This window comes from Temnothorax nylanderi, unplaced genomic scaffold (genome assembly GCF_030848795.1).
Source record: "Temnothorax nylanderi isolate EJ_2023f unplaced genomic scaffold, tnyl_v1.0 TNYL_tig0033_pilon, whole genome shotgun sequence".
NCBI lineage: Eukaryota > Metazoa > Arthropoda > Insecta > Hymenoptera > Formicidae > Temnothorax > Temnothorax nylanderi.
In genome coordinates, this window is record NW_027249095.1 from 53,259 (window position 1) to 61,035 (window position 7,777).

Here is a 7,777-nt window from a genome sequence, read left to right on the forward strand (position 1 = left end):
GATACAACAATCCCAACTGCGAAACCTCTGACATTTTTCACTTTTCTCCTTTACTTTTCCATCGTTATTGCGTCACTATTTACGAAACGATCAATCGTGCTAATTAGACGATAATATCGATGAAATGTATATTGATTTAAAAAATATATAGAGTTTTTAAGATTAAACGATCAATTTTTCTGTTACTGATTTTATCATCCGAACACGAAATTCATGGTGCAATCATCAGATACATTGTTTCATACGATCGTGATAAGATAAAAAGTCAAAATTAATTAACAGGTAACATTCTCGTTAAACAGCAATGCGAACTAACATAACATTACACGAAGCGTATAATTTCAAACTAATAATTCATGTAACATCGCTCGCTACAGAAATCACTTTGATAGACATTTCGTTCATTGGCTTTTACCATATCAAAGCGGATCAAATTAAAAAGCGCAAACCAGCAAATTTAGCGAACTGCCTTTATGAACGCGGCCGTTTTAACAGACAAAACAGAAATTCGCGTCGCCCCCCTCCCAAAAAACCGCAATAATCGCGCTAGTCATTCAATACCATTGAGCCAAAGAATATCGACGAGTCTGGACGGGTTAGGTTCAAAATGAAGGACGACCATTATTGATACCGCCTAATACATACCTCCGAGGATAGGCGACTCACTTTGATATTAAATGTCACGACGATCTCCGAAAAGCGAATGAAGGACGCTCGGTGTTGCGTGCCAGTTAATTAACAAGACTAATTGGATCTTTTACTTCCTTGGTAAAACGATAATTAATTGGATTCGTGGATTGCTCGTGATTGCCCGTTCGCGTGCGCCAAATGAACGTTACTTCAGTTCGCACAGTTATTGCCTTTCGATACCTCGTCACCAAACGAACGAACGAACGAACGAACGAACGAACGAACGAACGAACGAGTGCCGCGGCAAAGAGATTCGCGGATCATTCGATTGGCAATACCCCTTTGGCCGTTTATCCCTCACCGAGACCACTTCACTCTGATTCGTTCATCTTGATTTATAGGCTAACCGCGAAACTTACTTTATGATCGAATTGGAACTTGCATCTGGCTACATGGATTTCAAGCGCGTCGATGTATGGCTTTTTGGGAAAATTCCAACAAACAAACTAGCCGTGACTATGCTCTCAAGTCACGCTTCGTAAACGTTGAATGCGACTGTTATTAAACTTCAAAGGTACTCCCTGAGTAAAAGAAAACGGAGGCACTATCTATCGGCATAGTCAAAGCCGAATAAAGTGACAAGTCATTATTTAGCTTTTAATACTTAGCATTTGGAAATTAGTTTGTGTTGCAATAAGATCGTTTTAAATTTTATTTCGACAGTGCAACGTTAAATCTTATTGCTTTGCAAAATGGCAAGAAATTCAGGAGTAGATTTACATTGGTACAATAGACGGAATAAGGACTAATTTTTTTATTCTTCTCTTATTATAATAAATCAACGTCCTTATTCTTCTCTACTCTATTTTCTTACTTTCTTTTTCACAATTATTAAGTATATCTCTTATATTGCCTAAGGACAAAACTTACTTGGGAAATGAGTTGTCACTTTCTTATTTTTCACGCCCTGTCTGCGAAGAATAAGATAGATTATGGTTTCCTTTATCACTGCTCGAGAAATAATATCTTTTGATATAATAATAATAATCGTTATCTCTGTCTGATTTCTGTACATTCTCTATTCAGTAACAATTTATATAAAAACAACAGATAATTGAACGTTATATGTCAGAATTATTTTCTTAATCTACATTGTTACACATTTATAAATCGCACATCACTTTTCTAATTTTAAACCTTATTTTATATTTGCTTATTGAATGATTATGGATACCACAAGAATTTATATTTAAAAAAAAGAATGTACGTAGTTTTTTCAAATAGTAATAAAAAATTAAAAATCGATTAATGCCTCATCTCTAAGGAATCATACTGGTGTTGATGATTACTGAATACCCCGAGTTCATCAAACATTTGAAATTACGATTACAAAAGAGATATACGAAAGGTCATTATTGCATGAATTATAACATATTCGTGATTACGGTATATTATTTCATGGATGATATATTTAAATGTCCTACATAACCATATCATTCATAACAGATACTGAAAACTCTCCTGGGGATTATGTGAAACGGGAAGAACGCGTAAATCGAGGATAGCCGCTACGCGCTACTCCACATGCGGACGGCGACCGCACCGAGGTCAAGGCACTCGGTAGTTCACCATATTGCTGCCTGCACCGGACAGCACGGGCACTACCGGCGACGTCCCGTTCTCCATTTTCTTCCAAGGATATTCGAAACTATTAATCGATACGATGCGCAAATACGATTGTCACGGAGGACAACGGACATCGCCCGCATCTCTCGTTCGCACCTTAACGATCCCGAACCTGATGGACAGCGATCACCGAGTATCGTGGTATCGAGTGACCTCCCCCCGTGTCAAAGAGATTGATAGTATCAATCGGAAAGTAGAGAAACCGAAAGTACAGGTACCGAGCTGCACGTTGCTCCGCACTGTGCCGCAACGGGACCACAATCAAGATGGTCGGCACAATATTTTACCGATTATCGTCGCGATTAGGCGCGTCGACGATGACGATGACGGATCCGGCGAACGGTCCCTTACGTTTACCGAGGATCACGGTCGATGGTCCGCCGACAGACGTTCAAAGGGGGGACGAACTTGAAAGACGAGACACACCACCACGACCAACTGCGACCATCACCTACACGTCGTTTCACGGGACGCGGTAACGGGATGCAGGACGTAGCGGCGGCGGCGGCGGCAGCAGCACTAGCACCACCACTACCACCGGCGAGGGTTGTACTCTTGGGGACCCGGCGGTTTCCACCCTCAGATATATCGGTCGGAGACTATGTCACCGTGACTTGTCTACGAGACGAGTGGCGCGTACTTCTCGCCCGCGACGACTCTCGGCGACGAAGGTCGCGATCGATCAGTACTTTTCGAAAAAGACGCCCGCATGCGAGAGGGGCGAATGTGGGAAACGGTGAGGTACAAACCACCACCACCATCACCACCACCACCACCACCACCACCACCACCACTACCACCACCACTACGACTACCGCGCCGGCTACACGTCGTTTCACACGTCGGTGCACCTGCAGCAGCCGCAGCAGCAACAGCAGTGGCAGCACCATCAGAGAGGAGAACGATACGTCGCTGGGAGTGCTGGGACGCCCGGAAAGTCCCGGCTATACCATCCCCCGTCCCTCCTACTTGCGATCCTTCCCGGCGTCTTCCTCTCTCCTTCTATCTTCCCTTCGAGTGACGTCACGGGAATGGAGTCGGGGTCGGGGATCGATCCCGAACGCCCACCTCTAGGCTCGCATCCTCTCTCTCGCGAACGGTACTGACCGGATAGAAAACATTCGGCCATTCCCTCGACAACCTCCAGCGACCCCCCGGATGTATGTACGCAGCCAGTGACACGCACCATGCAGGGCGGAAGGGCGCGGAAGGGCGTAATTTCTCGCCGGATGGAGTGCACCGGCGATCTCGCGGTTGCACCGCGATCCCGCCAAGGGATGAAGCGGCGCGCGGGAAAATAGAACAAGGATGAACGGAGGGAGGAAACGTGTCCTGTCAAAAGACAAGTTTCGTAGAAGACATTTTTGCGCTTGAACCCCGATAATTTTTAATTCCTGAATGAATAAATATTGTTAAACTTTCTATCTGAAGAGAAGTGTTTTTTTTTTTATTATCCTTATTGTTATTACTTATCAGATATTTGGACGCGTCATATTTTTCTTTACTGACAACTGCATGAGATTGCATTTTTTTATCCTCGTGCGTTTGCAACGTTTGTTTGTATGTTTGTAAATTTTTTCTAGGGACAAGAGAAGCTTTTTTCTACGATATACTGTTACATAAAAAATGTGCACTGACGTATAGCTAACAAATAACTGTGCTACGTAAAACACAGTGCCTTTCTCGCAAATAAAGTTCGCAATTTTTCTATTATTCAAATCGACACATCCATCCGTAAAAAAAGGAAATTACACTGTAATTAACAATATCGTTTACATGTATGAATACTAAACATTTAATTACAACAAAAATATTCATATTGCATACATTTATTTAAAGAACTATTTTTAAAAAATGTACTCGTTATTATCTGCTTCTAAAATCAAAGCTGTACTAATTAAATCAATATCTACATCAGATTTTATAGTAACATCTAACTGTCAAATTCACTGAAATGTTCTCACAGTTCAAACGTGAATTTTCGCGTTAGTCTGCAAAATATGTCAATAACTCAAGAAAAAATCAAACAGTTTACAATAATAATTGTCTCTTCTTTTGGGAAATATGTCGATTTTATATGTCAATATATACTTCTCAAATATAGTCCCGTGACAATACGTCGGCATGTATATCGTCCATCCGATGACTAATAGAAAATATTGCGCAAGGATTAACCAGGAAGATCAATTTATCTATCGCAAGCCTGGATATACGTACGTAATCAATTATCTATCGCAAGCCTGGATAACGACGTAATTAATGAGGATAAAACTAGTACCACTACGCCAGATAGCCGGATCGTTGTTTTGCCTTCGTTATGAGGCCGGGATGCGTTGGCATGACTCTCAATTCCAAACATCGAACATTCAAATCTGCATCTGCGGGTCGGTTAATCTGCATAGATATTGCGCCGTGCAACGCGCGCGGGGAAATTCGGCAAACTACTATTCTATTTCCCCATCAGGAATTCTTTTGTCCTCGGGAATCGTTTGTGTGCCAGTTCGGCGTTCAAGTGGCATTAAAGGAAGGATAATGTCCTCGCCCGTCGTCTTTTGATCCCCGATTTTTCACCGCTTCGTCTCGGAGAGGAGACCCAGTGAAACCGACGTCGATGCGGACTGAGAATAAAGAGAAAGAGAAAATCTCACGCGCGCTCCTTTGACCGAAAAGAAACGTTAAAAGAACTCGATCATCATTCTCGATCTTTGCCTATCATTTGATGGTGACGAAAAGAGCATTGAACTCGCTCAACCTATATGAAATACAGTTAGCAGTCTTATATATCAATACAGAGATTTTATATTCACTCCCGCCAATCTAAAGTAGCACAATCGTAAAAATGTGTGTACGTGACACGATACAAATATTCAGTATAGTACCTACATAAAAAAGAATTTATTAACAGCATTATATCTCTAATTGAAAATAATCTTGTTAATTCGATAATAGTATTAATGAAGCAAATATACTTGTTTTGTTAAAATAAAAGCATGACACACATATTGAGTTAACAAGATTATTTCCAATTAGACTAATGTTGTTAATACATTATTTTTTCCGTGTATACTTTGCATAAAAGTAATAAGCTATGATAGCTCAAAAAAATAAGCGGGAAAAAAATAATAAAATGTAATAATAACTTATCTTGCTTATACTTTTGATGTATCGCGTATACATCAATTTAAGATGTGAATATTCAAATGCAAGTGAAACTTATTATTTTATTCTACGTTGCATTATTATTATATATTACGTATTTTCAACAGCCAAGCTAGTTTAGTCAGTAACTCCTAAATGCGATGCAATTCAGCTCGTAAACTCTGCCGAGAATCAAAGAGGACATCTTTGTCGGGCAACAAGACTTTCTGTGACATATCCGGAGCCGCGCACACTTTCTGTAAGTGTACTCTCGGAGCTATAAAATTCTAATGCAATGCAGCAAGGCAACGTCGTGGATTTTACATGAATGACCGTGAAGATGAGGTCGGAGTTGAAACAAATAGAGACTGAGCCTCATACCTTGCAACGTTTTGTTTTCTTACGCAGCTATTTTTCTTCCTCGGTGCCCTCATTTACAAAGTAAAAGGTACTCTAGAGACAACAATAGCTATTTTAAAATTTATCAGACAATTTTTCACAGACAGGTTATTCAATTAACCGATTAAGATAGCACAAAAAGGTTAGCCGTACATGTAGTACCTACATTACATTTTGTATTTATTAAGTTTTAAATAGATACGAGCAACTCAATCACACGAAGAAATTAGTACTGTGAAAACTACAATTTAAAAAATGGCTGCTTTGCGCACAACGCGTATAAACTTGTAATTTATTTCAACGTTAATTGTAACGTTAGACATCTCGTGTAACGCAACATTATTATCAACAACGTGCTTTGCGCGAAGCTCTCTTCCGTGTAGGCGATTCGATGCATCGCACGACCGGAAGAGCGTGGGAGTACAAAAGTGCATTGGTTGATGAAGCGACGTCTTACGCATCGGTCGAACAGTTTACCGGGATGCAATGTCAGTGACCTTATTTACCGCAGTCTAAACGAGCGATTAATTACTCTGTTCGCCGTGCGGAAAGATCTTTACGGCCCGGAGGGCCGTTATTCTACCTACTTAATAATCTGAGATAATATGGCTCTTATATTCTATTAAATGTTTGAAAATGCGTCAAACATTAACGTGCACCATCTCTTTCCAAATGAAAATTAAAAGGGGACTGTAAACTATATATCAAAAGAATATATCGATCTAGTAACAACAGAATAATGACTTCTGCTTTTTTGTATTTTTAAATTGCTTTTTGTCTTTATATCTTTATATATATTAGCCTGCTTATTTTTATACTTCGCTTAGTTTTAGCCCCAAGACAGTAAGCTAGATTGCTTTTTAATAGAATCAAACAATTTTTTAAGAAATAAATACGGATATATATATATATTTATATTTATTATAATATATATCCAATTGCGCTCTTTGAAAAATTTAATTGAAGATCAGAACAATTACAATACGCAATAAATTCTTTGAACAGCATCAATTTAATATATTGTTTTGTAAATAAGCTTTTAAACGAGAAACGAGAAGGAACTAGAAGGTAATAGCACTAGGATACATTAAAATGCGGCCTTTGAAGGGCGACTTTGTAACTTCATCGAATAAAGGAAGTGTTAGAGACCAAAAGCGCATTTGCGTAGTCACGAAGGTTCGTGAACTCCCTCTTTTCAAGTGACAAAGCAAGTCGCGGTTAATCTTAAAATTCAGCCAGCCGATAATGTCATCTTTGGTTTACCGCGCGCTGCTTTTACAGCTTCAAACGACTTAGCGAGAGATTGGCTAAATAGGCGAATAAGCAAGCGGAAGAAGGAATTTAGGTAATCGCGAGACCAAAATTCGGTATCTTGTACATCTACATATATGCGAAAGAGAGATTCCGCAGTGGTCCCACGGAAAACGGCAAATCCACGTAAGACCCGCACGTCTTAGTGCCCCACTGTCTGCGGATTCGAAGAAGTATAGTGAGGGGAACAACGTTTCTCTCGCTCCCCCTCGTTAACGCGAACGTGCCCCAACGCGATGCACACGTCTCCGCGTCTTAAGAGGCTCATTCGAATGCACGGTCATACGCAGTCGTGTCGTGCGGTTCGTGCATATCGTCTACCGAATTACGAGCTGCGAAGCGCACCCTCGCCCGGGATTATTTGATGAAAAAGCATCCGCGAGCGCTTATTCTCGCGACTTCCCGCCGATTCAGCAGCACGATAAATGCAAAACGATCTTTCTCTCATCTCGACGACTTCGCGACTGAGTTCTCACAATACGAGTTACTGCGACTTTTGTTCTAGATTTTTTTTTAAATTTTAACATTATTTATGTCTCACGAGAGAAAAGCGATTCGCATAAAATGTTAACAATTCTTTTCTAAAATATCGTTCGTAATAAATTTTAGCGTG